The sequence below is a fragment of the Eulemur rufifrons genome, chromosome 30 (assembly GCF_041146395.1).
Source record: "Eulemur rufifrons isolate Redbay chromosome 30, OSU_ERuf_1, whole genome shotgun sequence".
NCBI classification, from domain to species: Eukaryota; Metazoa; Chordata; class Mammalia; order Primates; family Lemuridae; genus Eulemur; species Eulemur rufifrons.
The window spans coordinates 138,120,550-138,146,774 of NC_091012.1; the positions used below are offsets into that span (position 1 = coordinate 138,120,550).

At 46.1% G+C, this 26,225-nt stretch overlaps 1 protein-coding gene and 1 pseudogene across 5 annotated transcripts in view; both read right to left on the bottom strand.

Moving 5' to 3' along the window:
- Positions 1–26,225, bottom strand: part of TBL1X (transducin beta like 1 X-linked) — a 211,927-nt gene that overhangs the window by 180,658 nt on the left and 5,044 nt on the right. The window contains exon 2 of one of the 5 annotated variants that reach the window (XM_069464268.1): positions 23,372–23,495. The exons of the other annotated variants lie outside the window; for them this stretch is intronic. The gene's annotated coding sequence lies outside the window, so the exon portion shown is untranslated. The remainder of the gene's footprint in view (positions 1–23,371; positions 23,496–26,225) is intronic. 5 annotated transcript variants of the gene reach the window in all.
- LOC138378152 (RNA-binding motif protein, X chromosome-like) lies at positions 175–1,553 on the bottom strand (annotated as a pseudogene).

Below are 26,225 nucleotides of genomic sequence, written 5' to 3' on the forward strand. Positions count from 1 at the left end.
CACTAGTACAATAAGTCAAGTCTTACACATTTAACATTTGCTTGTTGAAAGCAATGTCATAAAGTCAAATAAAATTAAACATGTTTTACTTTTTTCCTCACAAGAACATAAAAATTATGGAGGGGAACTTAACAGGAAATTTTAAAAAGGTAACACAATTTTTTTCCTTTTAGTAGTCCTTGGGTAGTTATGATAATAGTTTCCACTTCTTGTTTTGTTTCTTTGAACAGGGATTTTGGTCCAAAGTTTTGTTTGTTTCTAGTATCTGCTTCTGCCTCCCCCTCTATCAGATCGGCTTCCTCCACGGCCACCACCTCTTGGTGCTCCGCGGCTTGAACTGCTGTAGGAATCACGTGGAGGAGGGCACCCCCTTTCCATAGAAGGGGGAAGCCCTCTTTCTTGTCTGCCAACCCGATCACGACCACTTGAGTAGAGATCACTTCGGCTGCTTGAGTAACTGTCTCCACTTCCACCATATCCGTCACGTGAGCTGCTCTAATCATCATAGCAACTGCTTCCACCATAAGATGGCGGGGGCCCTCGTGTAGGTGGAGCACTACGTGAGTTACCATAGCTCTCATATGAATCTCTATAGGAACCTCCACTTGGATGATCTGAATAGTCACGATCACGACCATATCCATCTCTATCACTATAGCCTCTTGATGGATAGTCATCACGTTAACTTGAATGACCATAATCATGGTAAGTATAATCTCTTGGTGGTGGTGCACAATCTCTTGTATCACGAGAACTTGGGTAATCTCTGCTTGAATAGCTGTCTTTAGTAGAATATCCATCATCTCTTAGGGACAAATAAACATCTCTACAAGAGGGCAGGGGTTCCCTTCGAGGTGGGCCTCCATAACTATCTCTTCCACGTAATACAGGAGCTCTTCCTCCCATTCCACTGCTGCTGCGAACTGGTCCTGAAGGGGCAGATCTTTTAGGAGGTGGACCCCCACTTCGTGGTGGTGGTCCTCTTTTTACTGGGAGTGGTCCCCTGGAAGAACTCATGTTAAAATCCATGGAATAGCCACCATCATCCATGTGCCCTCCCCGTGAGGGAGGTCCCCTGGTTCCTCCACTTCCTCCTCTTCCACCCCTAAGACCTCTCGGAGGGCCTCTGCTTCTTGGAGGTGGAGGTGGCCCACGTCTACCACTTTCAAATGATGGTTTGGTGGCTTGTTCCACTTTGATGGCTTTTCCATCTAAAGATTTTCCATTCATGTCTGGGGCTGCATCCTTAGCATCTGCTGGGCTTTCAAAGGTGACAAAAGCAAATCCTCTTGATTTGTTGGTTTCTCTGTCTTTCATTAAGAGTACTTCCACTATTCGTCCATATTTGCCAAATACCGCTTCAAGGGCTTTCTCATTTGTTTCTGTATTAAGCCCACCAATGAAGAGCTTTCCTGGGCGATCTGCTTCAACCATTTTTTTCACCGGTGAGTCGGAGCCGTGACGATGGTTTCAAGCTCCTACGAGCTCGCTGACGGGTATTCCTAGCAGCTCAGCACGAGCGGCGGCTGCGGGGCTCAAGGACCGAACGCAGAAGCCTCTGCCACTACTGCGCAACGAGCTCAAAAAAGCTTTAGAAAGGTCTTGAACAGCGGAGATACAAGAAATAAAAATGTTCTCCAGGAGCTTACTATCTGTTTGTATCCACAAAACAATTAGAGAGAATAGCCTACTGGTTATGAACATGGGACACAATGAACGTGAACTGCAGCTCTGCTGTTCACCAGCTGGTAAGTAGGTACCCGATGTCCCTGAAGGAGAGGTCCCACGTGCAGGGGAAGAAAGTGCCTGATGCCCCTGAAGGAGAGGTCCAACGTGCAGGGGAAGAAAGCGCACGATGCCCCCGAAGGAGAGGTCCCATGTGCAGGGGAAGAAAGTGCCCGATGTCCCTGAAGGACAGGTCTCACCAGCTGGTAAGTACCCAATGTCCCTGAAGGAGAGGTCCCATGCACACGGGAAGAAAGTGCCCAATGCCCCTGAAGGACAGGTCTCACCAGCTGGTATGTAAGTACCCGATGTCCCTGAAGCAGAAGTCCCACGTGCAGGGGAAGAAAGGACCTGATGTCCCTGAAGGACAGGTCTCACCAGCTGATAAGTAAGTACCCGATGTCCCTGAAGGAGAGGTCCCACATGCAGGGGAAGAAAGGACCCGATGTCCCTGAAGGACAGGTCTCACCAGCTGGTAAGTAAGTACCCGATGTCCCTGAAGGAGAGGTCCCACGTGCACGGGAAGAAAGTGCCCGATGCCCCTGAAGGAGAGGTCCCACGTGCACGGGAAGAAAGTGCCCGATGCCCCTGAAGGAGAGGTCCCATGTGCAGGGGAAGAAAGTGCCCGATGCCCCCGAAGGAGAGGTCTCACATGCATGGGAAGTAAGTACCGAATGTCCCTAAAGGACAGGTCCCCTGTGCATGGGAAGAAAGGCGAGAAGCTCGGCACGCTGCACTCAAGACAAGCAGCAGGAGGCGGGCTGGGCGGGAGAGCAGACGGGAACCCCAGTTGCCTGTGCCCGCACTGGGCGGTGACACTGGACACATAATGGGTGACCCCACGACGGACAGCTTAAACCGGAAGAGATGGAACTGGTATTTGATTTACCAGCCAATGGGAAGGCAGGCTGGTCTTGAGCAAGAGAAGCACATGTGAGGAAGACACCTCTGTCTATAAACTTTCCAGTAGCCACAAGAAAAAGTCAAAAGAAAACAGGTGAAGTTACTTTGAATAATATATTTTATCATACCCAGTGCAACCAAGTGATCATTTCAGCACATAAACCATATTACATGATTAGCAAGATAGTTTACGGTCTCTCTTTTTGAACTCTTTGAAATCTGGTGTGTTTCTCAACAAAGCCCCCACGCTGCTCTCTGCCTTGGGCAACATGGGGAGCCCAGGAGGCAGAGCCGCTGGAGGGCAGGCATTCCGGAACCCCAACCCAAGCCCAAGCTCCCAAAAAGGACGGGGGCATCTCGCCGGGCAAAGCAGTGCTGGCACGTTACAAATACTGCAAAGCCATCTCTAATCTAACTTTCCAACTGCCTTTCACTGCAATTGCAGAGATGTGTAGCCCAAAGGAGCAACCCAGCAGGTGGACGGCGTGCAAGCTCTAATTACAAATCCCCTGTCCGCACTAGAGTCGGTGGGCATGTCAACCCCCCAAGTGACTGCTCAAAGAGAAGTGGGCTAAAGGGGCAGCCAGGCTCCTGCCATCTGTGCGGACTCGTGAGGAGCCCAAGAGGAAGACACGGGCTCCACGAGTGCCCGCTGCAGCACTCACTCCAGATGGAAACGCCCAGGGGCCCCGGCACGCTCAGCCTCCCGGGCCAGGTAGCCACGGAGTTGAGCTGATGTCCTGCTTAGGGCTGTGGGGTCTGCACGTACGTGGTGTCATTTGAGTCTCATCCAGGAGCATCCGGGAGCACAGGAAGTTCAACCTGAGAAGACGTGAAGGCACCGGCCACCAGGAAGTGAACAGCGCCGGCTGCAGGGGCCAGGCCTCCCCACCAGGCTACGGGGCACACAGCAGCCTCCTCCTCTCTCAACAGTGGTGCTCGAGGTTGGGGTCGGGGGCAATCTACAAACCCTCTTTCCGCCTGGAATTCAGTGCACACCGCTGCCCTCTCACTGGGACTCCCTGAACACCAACCTAAACACAGGATGCCACCCTTTCTCCTCTTTGCCTCATCAGAAGAGGAATAACACATAAGCTTAAAAGAGGACCTTACCCCTTTGTTCCCAAACACACTATGTCAATGACCACTACTGATACAACTTTTGTAAGTGCCCAAGTTGTTGAAATGACCCCAACAGAGACTAGAAATCAAATCATTTGAATAAAAGATGAAAACAGAAAAATTAATTCTAGCCAAGTTTCAGGAGGGCATTATCCAGGAAGGAGGAGGAGGAAAGGGAAGGAAAGTCAGCAGCGGCCGTGTGCAGCAAGCCTGGATGTGGAAACAGGCCAGGCTGTCACTTCCTGGGGACACAGGCCGGGAAACCTCCCGAGAATCACTGGACCCAGCCAGGCCCCCATTTTCTCACTAATGAAATAACGGAAATGTCCTATTTCTAGCAGCGACGTACAGATCCAAGGAGGGGGAACACGGAGGATCTTCAGGGCAGTGAAGCTCCCCTGCACGACACTATACTGGCGGATACACGTCACCATACATTTGTCCAAACCCACACAACGTACAGCACCAAGAGTGCACCCTCGTGTGAACTGCGGACTCTGGGAGACAATGGTGTGTCAATGCAGGTGTGACAATGGTGTGTCAACACAGGTTTGCCGACTGTCACAAATGCCCCACTGCGGTGGGGGATGTTGGCAGTGCGGGAGGCTCTGCATGTGTGGGGTCAGGGGGGGTACACGGGAACTCCCTGTCCTTTCTCTCAATGTTGCTGTGAACCTAAAATTGCTCTAAAAAATAAACTCTATTCAAAATGATAAAAAAATTGTATCTCTGTGTACTAGCAATGAACGATCTGAAAATGAAAATAAGAAAATAACCCATTCTCGAGACCATCAGTAAGAATACACCCAATGCTGTAAACATGAGCCACAAAGAAGTGGCATCGTTACACCTCTAGCTGCCATGATCCTGAATCCCACTCTGGCTCGGTATATAAGTGGGGGTCTGTGGGAGACAAGGTGGCCTTCCTTTTGCATCACAGGGACCAGTAGAGGACACTAGGGCCCACACAGTTGTTCCAAAGTATTACTTTTTAAATGGGTGATCATTAGGTCCTTTTAGAAGGATTCTCTGATTTGCACGTTTCTGAAGTTTAAACCCTCATCCATTCAATCGATCACCCACCTCTTCTGTCAATCAAAAACACAGTCACGGAAACAGTAAAGCAGCCCCTGTCAGCTGGGAGCTGGTGTACCCGATCAGCCCGGCCTCGCTCAGTGTGTCCCCGGGCACTCACAGACAGGCTGTGCCGTTCTCGTGTTGAATATGAACAACTTCACAGACTGCCAACCTCAGGCGAGGCCCCGATTCCTTAAGCCCTCCCCAAATCACTGCACATAAGCCCAACCTTGTCCAACCACAGGTGCACATGTTCCTGGTGGTCACCAGCTAAAGGGCACTGGCCATGCCAATGACAGCAGATAAACACAATTGCATGACAAAATGTGTTTCACCTGAATTTTTTTTTTTTGAGCCAGTCTCACTCTATTGCCCTGAGTAGAGTGCAGTGGCATCATCATAGCTCACAGCAACCTCCAACTCCTGGGCTCAAGCAATCCTTTTGCCTCAGCCTCCTGAATAGCTGGGACTGCAGGTACGTGCCACCACACCGTGATAATTTTCCTATTTTTAGTAGAGACGGGGTCTCCCTCTTGCTCAGGCTGGTCTCGATCTCCTGAGCTCAAGTGAGCCTCCAGCCTTGGCCTCCCAGAGTGTTAGGATTACAGGCGGGAGCCACCACGCCCAGCCTCAAATTTTTTTAAAAAATCAAATTGCTTATATGAACTCTAAGAATGAGGAATTTTTTCCCCCCAATTTCTATAAATTGACCCTATTACTGTGAAAAACCACCCACCACTTATCAATTGGATACTTTTAATGACATGAAATGCATTTGTTTGCTTTTAGGACCAAGCAGAGGGGTTACTTACTTTGTAGCCGTGGTGGTCACTCGTTAAGCAAATGTTATTTAATATTCCCATCACTTCAGAAACTGTAATCGTAAGTTTGCTGTCTATCCTAGAAACTTTTTTTCCAAAGATAGAATCTTACAATACAGGACTTGAGTTTTCAGCACTCACAAACCGGAAGGAAAAGAAAGTTGTTGTCTAAGAAAAGCTCATTCTCGTGGATTAAAACAACCTTAAACACATACACACGACCAATGCCTACTCATAAACTCAGTGCTCTATTTAATCGCTTAGTCCCTTTCCATCCTATTTGGGACAGGGAGGCGTCCTGATCAAAATCAACCAGCCCAGAATCATCGTGATCACGATCGTGGGCCAAACCACATTTCAGATGGGGGAGAGTGGATTTTTCTCAACAAGCAAACAAGACACAGGCTTATCCTCATTTCAAACAGCATTATCATACCTTTAAAACATTGTATAGAGCTGAACCACAACAGGCTGCCAGTATTTGACAGCTTTTGATCAAAAACAAAAAAACCCCCGGCAATTTAGGTTCAACCTCATGTGGGTGCAAAACAATCTGTATGTAAAAGTAAAATCAAAAGTCTGGTGTACAACGGTGGCAGCCCTGGTGGGAGAGAGCAACACTCTCATCTCCTTTCAAGAAAGAACTGACTTCGGAAGCCAGCCTGGCTAAAGGCTAAATCCACCCTGCCCTGCCCGAGCTGCCCCAGGCAAGGACTGAGCAAGGCCACTTCTACCTGAGGGGCAATCTTAGCTCCAGAGCTCAAGGGCTGGTAGACCAGGCCTTCATCAGATATCCCGGGGCCCAGGCTATCACCTCCCTTTCATCTTCTCAGCCATCTCCCCAGTTGAAACACTTGCACCCTGACGCCCTCACACCATGTGCACTCCGGAGGGCCAGACAGACAGGGCAGCTTTAACGGTGACTTCTTTTGAGTTGTTAAAAATCATCCTCAAGATATAAATGTGTATGTGTCTATATACATGCACCAACACTACCCTGGGTATATACACACATCTGGGCCTCATTATTCCCGGACTTCGTGTTTGTGAATTTGCCTATTGGCTAATATTTATTTGTAGCCCCAAACTCAGTACCTGAGGCACTTTCATAGTCATTTGAGAACACACACAGAGCAGCTAAAAATGTCACCCAACATACACGTTTCCAGCTGAGGTCAAACAAAGCTCTCACTCTGTCAACAAGTGCCTTTTTCTCGGTCCATGCAGTGACAGTTCTTTGAATTTTTGTTCTTTCTTAGCGGGTGGTTTTGCTGTTTAAAATGGCCCCCAAGCGTAGTGCGGAAGTACTGTCTAGTGTCCCCAGGCACAAGAAGGCCAGGATCCATCTTAAGGGAAAACACGTGAGTTAGATGAGGTACACCCAGGTATGAGTCACACTGCTGTTGGCCGTGAATTTAGTGGGAAGGAATCAATAAAAACACGCGTACATTAAACAGAAACACGTACAACAAAGTCATGAACTAACTGGTTGCCAACAAACCTGTGGCCAGAGGCTTGCAAGAGTCTCACCCTCTATTTACCCTGGGGCAAGGCTCCCAAGAATAATGGAATCCACAAGCACAATAAGAAGGTGCAGCCATCCCAGTAATCCCCACTGGAGCTAAAAAAATAAATCTTGGCTAGGCACAGTAGCTTACACCTATAATCCTAGCACTTTGGGAAGCCAAGGCGGGAGGATCACTTGAGGCCAGGAGCTCAAGACTAACCTGGGCAACCACGGTGAGACACCATCTCAACAAAAAAATTTTAAAAATTAGCTAGGTGTGTTGTGGCCGCCTGTAGTCCCAGCTACTCAAGCAGCTGAGGCAGAAGGATGGCTTGAGCCCAGGAGCTGGAGGTTGCAGGGAGCTATGATGACAGCACTGCACTCTAGCTGGGGCGACGGAGTGAGACTGTGTCTCTAAAAAGAAAGAGTCAGGGAAGAAGAAACACATAGCGGCAGTTGTGAAATAATATTTGATATTCCTAACAATCCTGATATATAATTATTTGTTACTTTTGATTTGAGAACTCTACAGATAAAAGTACTGGGTCTAGTTTAATTGCAAAAGAAAGGAAAGAAAAAGAAAGAAGGAAAGAAAGAAAAGAGAAGAGAAAAAGAAACAGAAAAAGAAAGAAATTTACAGTCATCCCGGCATGTTTTCATATTCGAAAGAAAGAAAGAAGGAAAGAAAAGAAAGAAATCTAAAACCATCCCGGCATGTTTTCAATATTCCACAGCTCTCTCTGAATGGCATGTCCTGGATCATTCCTGCCTCTTCTCCACTAAATCAGGGCTGCACAGTGATCAGCTAAGAGAAGCCCCACACACGCCTCCCTGCCCACAGTCCTTTTACATATTGCAACTTGGTTAAAATGAACATCAAGGGCAGCTGAGAATGGAAAAGGTCAAAGCCAAGGAAGAGAAATTGCAGAGCCAGGGGCAGAGACAGGCCCTGTCCCTCCGTGGACTGATGGCTCTTGAGGCCCCAGTGGCTGGTCCCTGCCTATGACTCAGCATCTCTCAGGAGCAGCTCGGCTGTTTGTCTCCATTCTTTAACCGGGAAACGGATGGAAAAAATGTAGCATCCAGGGCAAGAAGTGAACGCTGGTTACGAAACACAGTATGTCAACTCCTCCGTCCTGTTTTACAACTCCTCTAAGACAAGATGTGAAAACGTTTCCAAGAAAGCAAACGAGCAAAAACTAGGGCTCAAGACAGAAATTTCTTTTGTAATATGAGTGATCCTAACAGCGAGCCAAATAGTTTAACATGTCCACTTTCATGGAGAATTGTGCTAGCCCAAATTCTGAAAGGATCAAGTATGCCAAGCAGGAAAGAATCTTTTTAATTTAAAAAGTACCAAAGCCTGCTTAACACGTTAACTGCTGTGAGAGTTGTATTTAACTCGTAGTAGTTTTGAGCCCAGGGCCTCAAGAAGCATATGTAAGTATATTTGTTGGTGAATCTTACTTGTTGATGTTCTTATTGTTACAATTAATATCAACAATTTAACTGCATATAACTCACACACAGAAAACAATAAAACATAATAAATTTTTCATTAAACTAGAAAGGATCATTTTGTTTTTGAAGTTTTTATTCTGTTTTCGTAATAAAACATTGTGGCCCCAAGGAAAAAAATTCTTTTCTAGTGTGGCAGTCAATGTGTTAAACTCACAAAAGATTACCAATTTTCAATGAAGATTCTTAGGATATTCCAATAATACAAAAAATATTTTTTTTTTAAAGTTGAAGACTGAGTTGATTCTCCAAGGACTGCACAAGAAAAGAAGAAAAAAAATCCTCTATATGTGACACTTGTCACCATGGTACAAGCCTGTATATCTTCCAAAGAGAACTAAGATAATAAGATAAAGGTAATCGTATTCCTTACTTCTATTTAGACTAAGTGTCTGAACTTGATTTTCTCTGATAGAGTCCAAATCAGCTTTGAATTATGTCAGACCAACATGGCCAAATAATCAGGAAATGCTCTTAGACCTCTCTATAAAACAACCCTAGAGAATGGAATTTGCTGGAACCTTCCAGCAAATTCCCTTCTGGAATTTGGTCCTTTTCCTTCTTGGTTCATGTTCAAGGCAATTTAGTCACTATAAATTCCAGTGAACACAATAATTACATGATGTCCCCCATGGTGCCAAAGTGAAGACGCCCAAAACAGCTTTCTAGCCTCTGGGTTGCACTATATGCAACTGTCACCACTGTGAGTGGCAGAGTGAACCTGCACGATTCCACAGATTCAAACCAGGGGCTGTGAACAGTCTCAAAGGCGGATCACATTGCAGTGCTGGAATGACCTCAGAGAGCGCTTGGCCCAAGTCCTGCGCTAACAGAAGCAGCGAGGCAATTCCTATATTGTCGTGGGGCCAGTGTCACATGGGTGGTTAGGGACAGCACCAGGACTAAATTCAGTAATTCTGTACATGTTCAAGGACGCTTTGCAGAGAAACATCAGTCTGCATATTGGAAGGCAAAAAAGCATACAATAACATGGGTCTTCTTTTATTCAGACCAGTAAATCACAGAAGAGACCAGGAACTCAAACTGGCCTCAAATAACACCAAATTCCAAACAGGAGAATCAACTAATCCCCAGAAAGCTTCATTTGCTCTCGTTGGTGCTACCAGGTGGAGCTTGACGACAGGTGCCCTGCAAGAAGTTAGACTTCCTGGAAAAGTCGGGCAGGAAAATCATGGCCATCTCCCCCTTGATAAATGAGACACTCTTTAAAGGGACTTAGAGATGGCTTATCCGATAATGCCAGTTCCTAGTTCCTTAAAGCAGAATGAAGCAAGCGGGAAAATACCATCTCTGTCAAGCATAGGGAGTTCCTGGAAAGCATTCTGGCAAGCTGTGCTGAGACACTGCCCCATGGCACTGATAAGATGGCAGAGGTAACTGACCAGCACAATCTCTCTCCGTCACACTGAGTCACAGAAAAACGCCACGTTTACATCCATCACCGGCTCAGGAACCCAGCCCAATGCCGAAATCGTATTGCTTGTCCTAAAGGCATGCCTTCCAACATGTTACCAAATGGTTTCACCTTCCATGCCTTCCTCCCCTTCTCTCTCTCTCTCACACACACACACACACACACACACACACGCACCCCTCGTCCCAATCTCAACAACATTCCACTCGCTGTATCTGATACCATGGACTTTCTATCGCAGTGCCATGAATTAATCCTCGGGATGTCTTGACACACACGTGCAAAACAGAAAGAGAAGTTAGACTTCCTCCTAGGTCTCTTCTGGCTCAAGTCCTTTGGCACAAGTCACAAACATTCCAGGCCCCTTTGAGAAGGTCACGTCGACTGAGGTCAGGGTTCCTCTTCCAAAAACTGACATTAGTTTTCCGACAGATAAATTATGACTTTAAAGAGGTTTGCTGATTTTAACGTAAATTTTCTTCTAAACAAAATAACCACTGGAAATTTCCAAGACTGGTAGCATAATGACATCTGAAATTGCTAGCCCCACACTCAGAAAAGTGGCAGGTAAAATACGCACAATGTGGCTTTCCATTTTTTTAATGAAGCCAAGTCCTCCTTCTGATTTAGTTCACATACTTCTATTTTCATCTTCTCTTTTACTACATGGGAATTTCTAGGTCATCCGCTTGTCAGACACACCGACTTGGTGTCCTGACGGCCAAGGAGATAAAAGGAGAATGGTGGGGGAAAAAAAAAAAAAAAAAAACCAACCACGGAGCAACTGAACGGATGAAGCCACCTGCATGGACCCTGACCCTCCCCTGCATTCCCCGAGCCATTAGTGTCTTTCCCACGGGGAACCGGGAAGGACAGCAGCCTTACTCTCACAACTGCCGGACTGCGGATATACGCAAGGACAACCATTTCAACGCATCATTACTAAACTAAAAGAAAAAGAAAAAATATTTTATAGAAAACTTATGTTTATAGCTTGCGGGAAGCCCTGAGAGGCAATACCTGGCTGATCAAATCGTAGCAAACTATAGGCGACACAGCATCCTCTACAGAAACGCTTCCCCAACTGGCCTTCTGAAAAGAGGCCTGCATTCGTTTGCCATGAGCAGCAGAGGTGGGGGACGGAGAGGCTTTAATGCACCGCATTGTGCTTCAGTTATCCGATCAGCAAGTAAGTCCTCTGATTTTTTTTTTTCCACACCTGAAACATTTCAATCACCAAAATAAAACAACCTGGGGGCAGGAAGAAGAAGGAGGCTGTCCCTCTTCCCCTAATTGCAGCACAGCAACCAAGCATCAACTCACATCAACTCACAACCGTCAGCTCCTGAAGCCTGGAGACAGGATGTCCAGCAAGGGATAATAGAAAAGGCTGGTCCACAGACACTTGACAAACACATCTTAACCACAGAGTGCCACTCACATTACAGTTAAAACCCTTAGCAACTGACCGACCATTTCTGTATGCTGACTGCTGTGCAGAGCAGAAATAAAACCTAAGGCATGATCATTGCTATCAAGAATTTACACCTGGGCCGGGCGCGGTGGCTCACGCCTGTAATCCTAGCACTCTGGGAGGCCGAGGCGGGTGGATCGCTCAAGGTCAGGAGTTCGAGACCAGCCTGAGCAAGAGCGAGACCCCGTCTCTACTAAAAATAGAAAGAAATTATCTGGCCAACTAAAATATATATAGAAAAAATTAGCCGGGCATGGTGGCGCATGCCTGTAGTCCCAGCTACTCGGGAGGCTGAGGCAGTAGGATCGCTTAAGCCCAGGAGTTTGAGGTTGCTGTGAGCTAGGCTGATGCCACTGCACTCACTCTAGCCCGGGCAACAAAGTGACACTCTGTCTCCAAAAAAAAAAAAAAAAAAAAAAAAAAAAGAATTTACACCTGGCACGATGGCTCACGCCTGTAATCCTAGCACTCTGGGAGGCCAAGGCAGGAGGATCACTTGAGGTCAGGAGCTGAAGATCAGCCTGAGCAAGAGTGAGACCCCTACTCTACCAAAAATAGAAAAAAATGAGCCAGGCATGGTGGTGCGCACCTGTAGTCCCAGCTACTTGGGAGGCTGAGGCAGGAAGATTGCTTGAGCCCAGGAGTTGGAGGTTGCTGTGAGCTACGATCACACCACTGCACTCTACCCAGGGTGACAGAGCAAGTCTCAAAAAAAAAAAAAATAATTTACAATCTTGCTGGTGAGGAAAAAAGAAATATATGCATAAAAGAAGCAGTTGGCAAAAGGCCACTTAGAAAAAAATTAAGCTCATAATGAAAATCTCCTAAAGAAACAGATTTTTCCACACAAAATAAATGGTCCATTTAGTAAGCTGAACAATAGTATGTAATTAATAAAACTTATGGGATTAGTAGAGTATACAGCAAAAGATTTTAAAAATCACAGAAATAAGAAAGACCTGGCCAAGCCCTTGGGTTTTAATTTGTCTCTCGCCGCAGCTGTCAGTGAGAAAGTCAACTCTTCCTGTTCAGTAGGTCTCTCTTCATATGGAAAAGATCACTAATTCCTCTTCCCCACTGGGACAATCTTGCAAGACACTGTTCTCACACTCCAGAGTGCAGAGGATCACCTGGAAATTGTCTGTTTCTGCAGGGTTTCTTGGCCTCAGCACTATTGACATCTGGGCCAGATAATTCCTCGTTGTGGAGGCGTCCTGTGCAGCACCCCCGGGCTCCAACCCAACAGATGCCAGCAGCACCCCACCCAGTTGTGACGAAAAAATGTTTCCAGACACTGCAGAGTCCCTGAGGGGCACAACTGCCGCCCCCTCCCCCCATTAAGAGCACAGTTCTAAGATGGAACTGAGGAAGCTACATATTTAACAAGCACCCAAGGCTTCTACCATGCACCTGGAGAGCTGATTTTCCACGCTACGACTGGATGTGTCCTCAGACTGCCCTCCCACCACGACTGTGGCAGAAGGCATCACAACCCCAGCTCGCTGCACCCTCCCCATTAACGGAAGTACACGTCTGCTCCTTCCTGTGTCTCTGCAGGAAGAGCCCTCCCCACCCTGTGGACGCTGGACCTCATTGTGTGACTTTTTTCCATCAATGGGATGTTAGTGAGAGTGACGGGCAGAGAAATGTGCCTGCATGGTTTAGCTTGGCTTCTTATGTCTACCAGGAGAAACACAAAGACATGCCCCAGGGTCCTCCAGCCCCAGAATGAGGAAGGTACATTACCTGGGCCCTAAACCCGGCCCAGAACGTGACCAGGCCTTCCTGTTCCCAGCTGAGCCTAGGAGAGCCACAGCTAATCACTGACTAGGGAGCAAGAGAGAAATGGTTTAATCCTCTGACTTTGGGGGCTGTTTGTTATGCAACATTAGCATGGCAGAAAGCTGACCAATACACTCCCCAAATATAGTTGAGTCAAAATGCTGATTAATGAGCCCATACTATTACAAGTCTTCTATCCCTTATGCTACCTGTCCCCTTCCACCATTTTGTGGAGATACAAGTCCAGAGGCTATTGATTTAGACCCCAGAAGTGCACACACAGCATCTACAAAGTCCTGGGGCCTGGGCACCGCCTGCTACCTCTGCTTGCAAGCATCGTGACAGTCTGGTCCCTTATCCAGAGCTGATTCAGACTCTGAGAGTCAAAGTCCAGGGAAGTGACTCTGGCACAGTCCCTGATAAAGCCCCAAGCCAAGGGCAGCGGGGCCCTGAGTGTGGGGCTCTTGGGAGGGAAAGAGGGTCCAGGCACGCTTGGGGACAGTGTGTCCCCAAGCTGCACCAACAACCTCAGGGCTTTCCAAGATGGAAAGTGAAACCCTGGCTCTGCTTAGAGGCAAATCAAGACTCAGTGAGTGAGGAGACACACCAACAAAACGGTCCAACAGCCCCGGATGTCTGAATTATTCCAGAGACAAAAAATGAATATTAAAAAAATACACAAGTCCTGCAGGCTTCGGGGGAGCAAATTAAGAGACAGAGACAAAGGAGAAAAGTCTCTCTCTGAAGACCGACCATGTAGTAGGCAGAATATTGGCCCCCAAAGATGCCCATACCCAGATTCCTGGGACCTGTGGATACGTTTCTTTCTATGGCAAAAGGGACTTCGTAGATTTGATTAAATTAAGGATGTTAGAATGGGGAGATTATTCTGCATTATCCAGGTGGGCCCAGTGTCAACACACGAGCCTTCCGAAGTGGAGAACCTTTGCAGGCTATGGTCAGAAGGAGGTGTGCCTACAGAGTAGTCAGAGAGATGCCACCTGCTCCTCTGAAGATGGAGGAAGGGCCCGCAGCCCAGGAATGGGGCAGCCTCTAGAATGTCCTCTGGATAGGCAAGGAAACGGATGCTCCCCTAGAGCCTCCAGAAAAGAAGTGGCCCCGCTGAAACCTTGATTTTAGCACAGCGAGACCCCTTTCAGACTTCTGACCTCTAAAACTGTAAGATACTAAATAGGTGTTGTTTAAGCCAGTAAGTTGGGGTCATCTGCCCCGGCAGCAACAGGAACCTAATATAGTCAATGACAACATCAACCAAGAAAAACCCACGGCCTTCAGCCTTATCAATAAGCCCTCTGTCACAAGCACGGATGGCCCAGTCATGTCCCATGGATGGTTTGAGAAAGTCAGCCTCCATATTCTCCAACCCAACCCAGGAGCAGTCATTCTGGTCATACACAGACAAAAGGTTGGTAAATTCAGAAAAGTAAACAATTCTATGATTCCGTTACTGAGTCAGTCACGGATGCAGCTTCGGGGACGCCCCAGAAAGCAGCCAAACTCTTGCTGCTAGGAATCCCACGACCTCAGTGCCAGGAGGAACATCCCACAGCCCCCTTGGGAGAGTCGAGCTTCTTAACTGTTCCCAAGAAAGGACTTCCTAAAACTACAGAGCAGGAGAGAGACATGAGCACGTACGGCTTCGATGGCCCGAGATGGTGTTCTGTGCTGACCTTCAGGTACAGGAAAGTGGGAGACGTGTGGAGGAACTGAAGAGAAAGGAAGGGAGAAAACGACAGCCTGTGCTAGACTGGAGGCTGAACTATAAACGGTCTTATGACCAATGTTCCATTTGTGAAGGATTTCACATTTTAAATGTAATGGGAGAGAGCAGCAGCCTGCGTCCCCGGCTGACTCACCCCATAACATTCCCCCACCTAAACGCCCAGCCTGCAGCACAGCCCTTCCGTGATCACCCGGGGTTCTGGCAAAGAACGCTGCCAAGGAACCAGAACAACACGTGCCACGACATGGACGAAACTCAAAAATACGAAGTGAAAGAAGCCAGACACAAAAGGCCACGTATCACACGATTCCGTTTCTCTGCAGTGTCTATTGCAAGTCCACAGAGCTAGAAGGTAGATTCAGGGGTGCCAGGAGGTGGGGGGGTGGAATCTGCAGTGATGTCTTAATGGGTACAGGGTCTATTTCAGCGGTGATGAAAACATTCTAGAATTACATAGTGGTGACGGTTTGATCGTTGCACAACTTTATAAACATACTAGGAAATTCCTGAGTTATAGACTTTAGAACAATGAGCTACATGTGTGCTCAGGAAAGCTGTCATTAAAAAAAAAGAGAAGGCCAGGCACAGTGGCTCCCGGCTATAATCCCAGCTCTTTGGGAGGCTGAGGTGGGAGGATCACTTGAGGCCAGCAGTCCAGGACCAGCCTGGGCAACATAGCGAGACCCCATCTCTACAAAAAATAAAAAATAGAAAACTTAGCTGGGTGTGGTGGCGTGCACCTGTAGTCCCAGCTACCTGGGAGGCCGAGGCAGGAGGATCACTTGGGCCCAGGAGTTTGAGTCCACAGTGAACTATCACTGCACTGTTGCACTCCAGCCTGGGCAACAGTATGAGATCCTATCTCAAAAAAAAAAAAGAAAAAGAAAGAAAGAGAAAAGACGAAGAAGAGAGAGCGAGCGATAACTTCTAGCTGCTGCCACGTGGCTGGCTTGTTAGATCAGACTCCGGAAAGGCCAGTGGGCCTTTCACTGACTGGTTTGGGACTGGTTGTTTTAGGGGGCCAGGAGCGGATGGACAAAGGATAGATTTTTGTGTGACCCACTTCACCCTAAAGTCCCAGGGGCACAGCAGCACCATGGAGCCCTTAGCACAGGAATGGCTACAAGCCTGCCCCACACAGGTGGGTGCTGACAGCATGGCCTGGCCATTCCATCAGAAGGGTACCCCAGCGATCAGCAACAGAGAGAGACAGAGTGAGGGCACAAGTTAGGTCTCCAATGAAGGCAAACTCGCCTTTTGGGGTAAATCATAGCTGATGTTTTTGCAACATCAGCAGCGACCCACATGCCCTGAGCAGTTCTCAGTGTCAGCTCCTTGCCATAAGAAAGCCAAGCCCAGAAGCCCAAAGATAAGACTGACACTCAACCACACAAAAAGGAGGAGCCTAGGCTGAGCCCAGTGTCTCACGCCAGCACTTTGTGAGGCCAAGGAGGGAGGATCACTTGAGGCCAGGAGTTTGAGACCAGCCTGGGCAACATAGCAAGACCCCGTCACCACAAAAAATAAAAAATTTTTTAGGTGTGGTGGTGCCCACCTGTATTCCCAGCTACTCAGGAGGATCACTTGAGTCCCAGGAGTTTGAGACTGCAGTGAGCTATGATCACACACCACTGTACTCCAGTCTGGACAACAGAGCAAGACCCAGTCTCCAACAAAAGGGGCGGGGGGAGGAGGGGAGGTGCTGATGATTCAAACCACAAGCAACATTACAAGACAAGAAATGGTCCAAGAGAAATATTTGGAACTAACAAAGGAGTAACTATCACAATGTGTGAAGAGTTCCTTTTTAAGGCAGCTGCCCTCAAAGCGTGTGTGGTCCTCAGACCTACATCGCTGGGAACCTGTCAGAAAGGCCAAGTCTTAGTTCCCACCCAGACCCACTGTTTCAGAAATTCTGGGGATGGGGCTGGGTGCTGTGTTCCAACAAGCTCTCCAGGTGGTTCTGATGCATGATGAAGCCTGAGAACCCGGTAGGACCACCATAAATATTTATAGTAGCATTATTCATAATAGTCCAAAAGAATGGAAATCACCCAAACGCCCAACCACTAGCGAATGGATAAATGAACTCAGTGCGTCCACACAGGATGGAATCCTACCCGGCAGCAGAGAGGAATGAATGAATGACACGTGCAACAACGAGGAGGAAGCCCCCAAAGCACGGTGCCAGTGGACGTCGGGCAAATGGTGAGCACATGCTGTACGACTTCCCTGACATAAAATGCTAGGAAACGCACACAAACTACCCAATGGGAATAAAAGCACATCCGCGGTGGCAGAGAGAGATCACAAAAAGGCACAAGGAAACTTTGGGGAGTGGTAGAAACACGCTTTATTATTTTGATTGTGGCGCTGGTTCTGCAAATATGTATGTGCATACAAAAAAGTGATTAAACCGCACATTTTTTACATGCCTTGTTTACTGTACCTTCACTATACCTCAGTAAAGTTGTAAAAATAAGGAAAGCAGATGGAGCGGGAACAAGTATAACATGAGCCCATTTAGATGCAACACAAGATTGCATACTTGTGTCTGGACAACTGAAACTCCTAGAAAAAGATCCGCAATGCTGCACTCTAAGCTGCGAAGACTGCTGATTCTGCGAGTGGCGGAGGAAGAAACAGGACCCCACATGGCTTGGATTCTTTGCAATTAGTATATAATCACGGATTCCTGGAGGGGGTGGGGAATGAGGTTACAGACAGGCCAAAAGAACCAAAGAATCAGGAAAAGGAGTTTCTTAAGAGGCGGGAAGCAGAGGCAGGCAGGGGTGGGGGTGGGGAGGAAAAGGCCCCAGCAGGCAGGAACAGAGGAGGAGGGTCAGCGCTGGGACCGGTGCTAAGGTAAGGGAGGAAGGCAGGTGTAGGGACCCACTTCTTCAGACAACAGACACAGGTTAGATGTGACCACCAGATCAAAGCCAAGCAGTGCCCCGGTGTCTCTGTCTACACTGTCATTTCACTGTTCGCTTGTAAACGAATACTTCCAAAGGATTTGAAAGTCATTTTTTTCCCTTCTAAACTGAGCTCCAAAGTCTTGTTTATTAGTTTTGCTTTAGGGAAAAAAAAATCCCTATTTTTTCTAAATATATGTATAAGACTGATTAAGAAGCTTATATTTCTTTTGTAAGCCCGATGGGCTTTTTATTTCTTCAACTTCATTAAGTCTTTTTGGAGGATCTAAGCACCTCGCTTAAAACTACCAGCAGGTGCAACACTACCGAAGGCAGCGTTTCTTACCTTGGCACGGCTGACCTTGTGGGCTGGACAGGTGTTTGCTGGCAGAGGGGGACCATCCTCTGCACTGCAGCGGGCCTCCCTGGCCTCTACACACTGGATGCCAGTTCAGCCCTTCCTCATGTATAACAACCACAAATGTCCCCTGGGAGCAAAACTGCCCCTGGTTGAGGACCAAGCTGCGGTAACCCTGGGCCAATGTCCAACTTCCCTGAAAGCCTGAGGTTCGATGCCTGAAAGAAAGGCAGGTGCTTTCAAGGCGGATGCACAAGGGGGTGTCTGCCCTGTGGTCGTGTCCTCAGCCCACCATTTCCTGGTCCCCTGCCTGTCAAACAGGGCCCCTTATGCACTTTTCCCCACTGTTCACACCAACACATACAATGAGCTCCTCCTGTGTGCCGGATTCCGAGCTAATTACTTCCCACAAGGTCTCACATTTAGAGCCTGCCACAAATCCATTGTTATCCTGATCTTACAGGTGAGGAAAGGCAGGCAGGATGCAGATCACACTATCATACTCATCCTCATCGCCCTCTCCCACCCATCCCTCCCCAGGAGGGGCGCGGGAGGCAGGTCTCACCACCCAGAACGTCCAGCCAAGCACAGAGATACTCATTCTGGGAAATATAACTCTAAAATATCCACAGAAGGGGACTGTATAGAGACAGAAAGGAGATTGGTTGTTGCCCGTGGCTGGAAGGTGGGAGCAGAGATTGCTGACACCCCAACCTCCTGTCCTGACCTAACTGTGGAATGAAATGTTCTAAAACTACACTATGGTGATGTTTACACAACTCAGTAAGTTTAAGAAAAATCACTGAATTGCACCACTTAAAAAGGGGCATTTTTTATGGTATGTTATTCAGACCTCAATAACCTTGTTTAAGAAAATCGACTGAATTTTAAGCCAGCCTTAAGAGTTCTGTGTTAAAGCAAACATCACCATAAGCTAACGTCTTGGCAACCCGAAGGCAACGCAAACATCTACAGCAAACCCAAATGGAACGGAGCACCGAGTAGCTTACAAAGGGAATTATTATCCAACCGGAATGGACAACGTCTTTATCTAACTCACCTCTACGAGGTACAGAAAGCCAAACACTCGCAACTGCCCAACCCAGAGGTGTGGACAGAGAGAAATCCACCCCAGTGAGCATCTGGGTTACCAGAAACCCATACAGAAAAATACATTTATTGTCCAAATATAGAACACTGAATGGAAAAGCAAACACAACAGGAAATGAGAGAAGGTTGAACATTTACTTTTAGATAGCAAACTATGAATTGAGCCCAAGTCTCCCTTAAAACAAACGCCACGAAGAAAAATGGGATTAATGACCCCTGCTTGCTTCTCTCCCGTGCCAGGCATATAATAAAGGAAAGAAAATTCAAAAAGGACAATTTACCCTGTGTTTTTTACACTTAAAGATGACTTGGGAAATAATTAAAACACAGTCTCTTGTTTCAACTATCTTTTCTGAAAACATGGCCAGGATGTTCAAAAAATTATGAAATGTAACTGGAAACTAACTACTGGGTGGATGTGAGCTGTACTGACTGAGATAAAAATGAAATGTTTCCATGAGCTAATCTCATTCTATATTTAGTTTGAGTACACTAATGTAATTAACGAAGGTTATATAATTTCGCTAACTTCAAATTTCCAATTATAAAGCTTCGCATATAATTATTTGAACTAAAATTCATTTGATTTTTATTTCTGTGGAAAGATAAAGACAGCTAATTTTAATAACCCCATTCTTCCTGATGAGAAGTAACCGCTTTCCTTGCTGTAAATTATGTAAACGGCACTTCAACAACGCTATAAACTAATTTCTTTTTATAGTCTCTCTTGAAGGTTAGCATACTCATAGATTTCATGTCCCTGGGGTTTTACCATTTGTCCTTACCAGTCCCCTACATTCCAACTCCATACACCTCTACCTCCCACTCCCAGAAACTGCACCTAGATGGATGCACTTGATAGGTGCAGGAAGTGTGCACTTAGGAAATAAAATCAACTCTGGTGCAGGCTTCAGAGAACAGTGTGTTTAGGGCCATTTTTAGAGATACATTCTGAAATATATCATCAGATGATCTGGCTGGCAAATAATCAAACAAATAATTAGCATCATCACTCAACAACAAACACACAGAGGATTCCAGTGCAGAGCTGTAGCAATTCAGTGGTGACCAGCTGACCTGCTTCCAACATGAAGTCAAGACCACCTGTCTAAGGGGCAAGGCGTCTGGCTAAAAGCAAAATACTCTGTCATTTCTCTCTCCTCTTACAGGGGCTGGACAATGGGGGCAAATATACCTTTTCCTCTGCTTTACACTTCATTATAACTCAAGTTCTCACTGGAGTGTCAATGTATTGACCTCTGGAGAGTAGAGACAGGTGCATAAATCCAGAGTGCAAAAAATTCTACTTCCTGTTTCTCCTCTCTTTATGGTGAGTGCCTTATGAATATTACTATAAACAGAAGCAACAGGGTTTCTTAAGTAGACATAAAAATTTCAGCTACCAAAGTTCACATGAAATGTCTACATAGATCCTGACAAGTGTTAATGACATTTGGCATAAGGTGTCCTGTCAGTATATAGAAATCTACCAACCTACAAGTATTGTTCCCCATAGGCTTTTTAATGCACTAGGCAAGTATCTGATCATCATTTTATATACAAAGTTATACTGTAAATTCAATATTCACAATGGGGAAAACAGACGCAAACACCAAAAATTATACGCGTGCGCACACACACAAGCTGACATGTCAATCCCCTCAAGTTAAACAAACAAAAAACCTGGTCTGGAAACCTGATACTACTTGAGGTTGGCATTTAGAGTCTGACAAAAACCAAACCTTCAGCTATTCTCAGCAAATAAACTCAGACAAAAGACCTTACCTTTGGAGGTGAGTCCTACTTCTCACCTCCACAATGTGGTCTGAGTCGTGTATGTTAATTTTTACATTTATTCACACATACATTACCACTACACCAGTAATGCAGCATCAACTAAAATGAGTTTTCTCTAAAAAAAAAAAAAACAACTGTAATATGAAATGCAAAAAACAAAAAGGGATTTAATAACAACCATGATGGATGAAATATGTCTCTGAAAACAAAACAACAAACAGCCAGATTTAAGGCACCCACCAACTTTTACCACAACCCAAATCTGAACCACTTCTTCAACAAAAGCACCAAATTCTCCAGAGCCCTGAGGGCATCCTCAATGGAAGCGGCTGATTTACAAACAGAATTAAGTGATTATGAAAACAATGCAGAGTCATAAAATGCTTAAAAAGCACAGGTTGTTCCAAGGTTTCCTCATGCACCTGCACCTGAGATACTGTCAACTAGTTCTAAAACATAAGTATTTTTCAACTTTAAAAACAACATACAAAATCCACTAGATCTAAAATGTGCACAACACCCTCTTGATGCATGTTCCTTCTTCCCTATCCCTAAGTCAAATCACCAATATCTGTATCTCTGGAGCGATGTCCAACCTTCAAGGTGGTGGACCGCAGTTACTTCATGCACACACACCTTGGCAGCTAAAGCTGGAAGAAAAGTGGGGTACAACTGTGTCCCACCTACAGTCCCATCCAGGGCCTTTAATTACTCTTGCTTCTAGCCTCTGCAGACCTAAACCAGTGATCTCAAAATGTTTTTCATTGCATATTCCTATCAGTGAAAAAGTATTGAGCATGTGCCCCCAACTCATGAAATTTATTTATTAAATATATACAAAACATTAAATGCATTTTCACAGACAAAAAATAGATATAAGCATTAATTTTTAATAGACATTTTCATACTTTCTTCCTGCACTCCAATAAATCTTGTTGTGTACCTGCCAGAGGGCATGAAACTCACGTGGGAGGCCCTTTTGGGAAGTAAACCTAAGGCCCATCATTTCTGCCCCCCTCCCCCAAATTTGGAAACTATTAAAGAAAACATACTCAGAGTCCCATAAAATTTATGAGTGTCCCATGAAATGTAAAAGTAACTCTAGTTTCCACAGGCTTCTCCCCATGTGGTCTACAATAATTTCTGTCAAGAACTGGACACGTATGAGATCATTCTTTCTTATTTTCATCCATTTCATTGTATTTTGGGTGCACATCAAAGGTTGCTTCTTCTGGCCAGCCTTTTTGAAACATCACGATACAGATCACTGGAAATGGGTGGAGCTGGCATAGAATCAGCAGTGACTTAGAAATGCAAACCGAATGTGACATTTCTTTTATAATTAAATTGGGAGTCAAACCAAACCATGTGTCAGACTGACCTGCAACTGTCAGAAATTGGCAATTACCATTTTCAAGTTTATAATTTTGAATTCTTGAGTTTTTACCAACATAGAGTTGGCATTAAAGACGAGTAGGATTAAAATGCCTGATAATTCTCTGCTGAACAAAGAACTTAAGGCAGGAGCCCAAGGTTATTCCGTCCCTGAAATGATTCTTTTCGGAAGTACAATCTGAAACTGTGAAGACACCTGGATGTTTATGGATGCTAGGAATTACGTTTGCATATTGGCACTACTGATTTTTTTTGGTGACAGACCCCACTCAACTTCATTTCTCATCTTCATGTGGACGTCAAGATATTAAGGACGGCTGCAGGAGCAGAACTGTCCAGGTCGAGACTGAGAATTACCCATAGTACACCAAAAATGGAAATCACAGCTCACTTGTGCTCAATTTTTCTCCAGTTCTTAAAATGACCTTATATGGTCTGGCCATAATAAAGCATTTGTTATTATTGATTTAAGAAATAAAAATGGTACTGCATACAGTAAGCTTCCTTTTGTCCAAACTCCCATCCACCAGGATATTCAACCATAATTGAACAATGCCACACGCTCACACAGACTTAAGCCTTATGACAACAGGTTAAGTCGGTAACGGGAAGAGTCACGCTACCCAGAAGGGGAGAAGTGCCCCCCTAAATGACACGGATGGGGCTGGGGATCCAGTCCTCAACAGACCTGAGAAAAGTTTTCCACTTCTTGGAGAGCTGGGGAGGGCACGAGGCTGCTTCTGCACTGGCGCGTGGGCGCTGGTGGAAAAAGCTCGGTGCAGGCTATCTGGGGTCACATTCTAGGCTCCAGCCTTAAGGGAAACAAGCAAAGAAAACTCTCATGTTTTCTTTTAAACATTCCAGCTACATCCACCACGATAGGAAAAAATGACAGGAATTCAAGGCAGACACCCTGGTCAAGAATAAACACTGTGAGTTTTGCCGTGAGTATTGTTTGTGCTTATTTTACAGTGTCTCCTGAGACCTAAAACTCTAATACTCCCAAGAATTATCCAGAGGCACCCAACCAAACTGTCTTCTCAATTGTTTTTGTTTTTGTTTTTTTTAACAAAAATACACAACTTATCAATGTTCACCAAAATATTGCTTATTTTAATCGTGGGAAAAACAATGGTCTAGGCAGAAGACATAAATAACTGTCAGCGTACCCTAACATTTAGTTAACATAAAACCCCCATCATCCTTAACCAGTCTAGAAAAATAGTGGCCTCCCGCCCTTGAAGTAGGGTCCCGCTCCCACGTTAAAATCTTCACACCTGGGAGAAGCCTTGAAGTCACTCATCCAGCCCTTTCACCCTACCCGGGAGGACGTGCACAGATTCTGCGACTTCACACAGCCCAGCAAACCACCCGAGGAAGGCCGTGACAAGGATTCTTCTAGAACACATGCCACTTCCTTTGAGATCACAAAAAGCGAAATGATGGCCCAACGTAAAATGTAGATAGCAGCTACACAGAAGCACAAATGCAGGAATTCATCTAATACTTTTAGCCTGTTTTGTATTTACATGATTAACCCACTGGGAAAACTGCAAGGGCTCCTAATGAACATGAGTCCTGTGTGTGAAACTAAACCAGGTGTTTAACCTTCTGATACATTCTACACACAAAGTGTCTTTTGGTAGTACTGCGTGCCCTCTGAAAGCGCATCCCACACCGCCCCTTTTCTACCACCACAGCTGCAACAACTCCCTGGCACAGAAGAAACAGCAGATCTTTAGCAGCCTCAGCAAACCCCCTCATACTTTCTCACACACAGTAAGAAGCAATAAGCTCTTTTTCCTTGCTTTTGATAACATCCACAGTACAAAACCTACTGTCCTGAGGAACGCTGGGTGGCCAAGTGCGCAAAGGCATGAAGTTCATTCACCTGTCACCAGAGGGAAGGGTCTAGGAAGGTGCTGGAAGAGCAGAGGGACTCACATAAGGCATTTCATCATGTGTTAAACAAAACGGGATCCCGGAGACCTGGGCAGCAGAGCAGACGGGCGGGCGCCCCAGGTTAGGGGCTGGGGGCGGGGTGGCTGCACCGACATCTCCCCGGTGAGGGAGGTGAGGGACTCGTTCTCCATCCCGACTACCGTGGTGGTCACACCAATCTACACACATAGAACTGTACACCCAAGAAGAAAAACAGCCAATGTTACCATATGGTGATTTAAAATAAAATTATACAGATATAATTATATGGATTTTATATATATATAACTGGCCCTGAAATTCAAGAAGGAAAAGAAAGATAAGAAAAGGAAGCAGCAAACTACTAGAGACCATCCTAACTGATAAAGAGACATTGCCAGACCCAGTGCCCAACTTTGAAAAAGAGGAAAATAAAAGCACATGGGGCTCCAAGCATTATAATAATTCTATCTCTTTTAATACAAGCCTGAGAAATAGATTTTATTCTCTCATTCTCTTCTTGCTCCTCTCTCAATGAGAAAGTAAAGGCTAGAGTTCACCGATTTGCTCAGAGATGTAGTCTGGCCTGCATGGCGAGCTAGCTGCACACCAGGTTTCCCTCACAACTGTCCCCAGCCCCCAGGTCCATCAGGAGTCCAGAATCCCCCTGACCGGGTAGGGCCTGGAGCTCCTCTGGGGCTCATGCAGATGTGTGGGCCAGGGATTGGCTCAGGACAACCCGGCCGCAGCAGGACCACACCCTGGATGTCTTTTTCCTACTGACACTTCCAAGAGCACCAAGAAGCTGACCCAAAGTAAGACCTAGGAAGTCTGTGATGACATCAGTAAAACCAAAAGGAAGAAACAGAACGATGCACTCAGGGTGTACTTGCACCTGGGGCTTTAAGACACTGGCGTTGAGGCAGAGCTTGGGTGATGAGCAGCCCCGTCCTGCCAACACTCACAGGCCTTATTCAAAATCATTCTTGAAAGTCCACTTCCCACCACCCCCTTCCCTCTCTCCTATGAGCACCTGAAACTCTTACTGAATCCATCAGCAGCTATCGTAACTTATTTCCTAACATAAAGTTTCCCTAAATCGTGTGTGCCTTGACAACTATAGAACTTGATACATATAATTGCACAGCTGACCATATAATTCAGGGTTTCTCCACCCAGGCACCATTGGCATTTGGGGTCAGGTCATTCTCTGTGGTGGGGCTGTCCTGTGCACCGCAGGGTGTTGAGCAGCGTCCCTGGCCTCTGCCCACTAGATACCAGGAGCATCCCTGTCCCCAGCTGTGACAACTCAAAATGTCTCCAGACATTGGCAGATGCCCTTTGACAATGGGGACAAAATTGCCCTGATTGAGAACCATTACTTGGCTGCAACATTCTGGAGCTCCGCATTGAAGACACCATTCCCATAAGCAACCTTCTCTATCTTTAATTCTAAGGATTCCTTTTCTCTTAAACCATCTCAACCACTCTAATCCCACTGGCAAGAACAAACCTAAGCAAGCAAAGGAAATGGTACCCAACTTCCTTTGTACAATAAACATATTCTCTCCTGTCTTAACTTTAAATGTGCTCCAATTCCATTTCTTAACCCTCAGGCACAC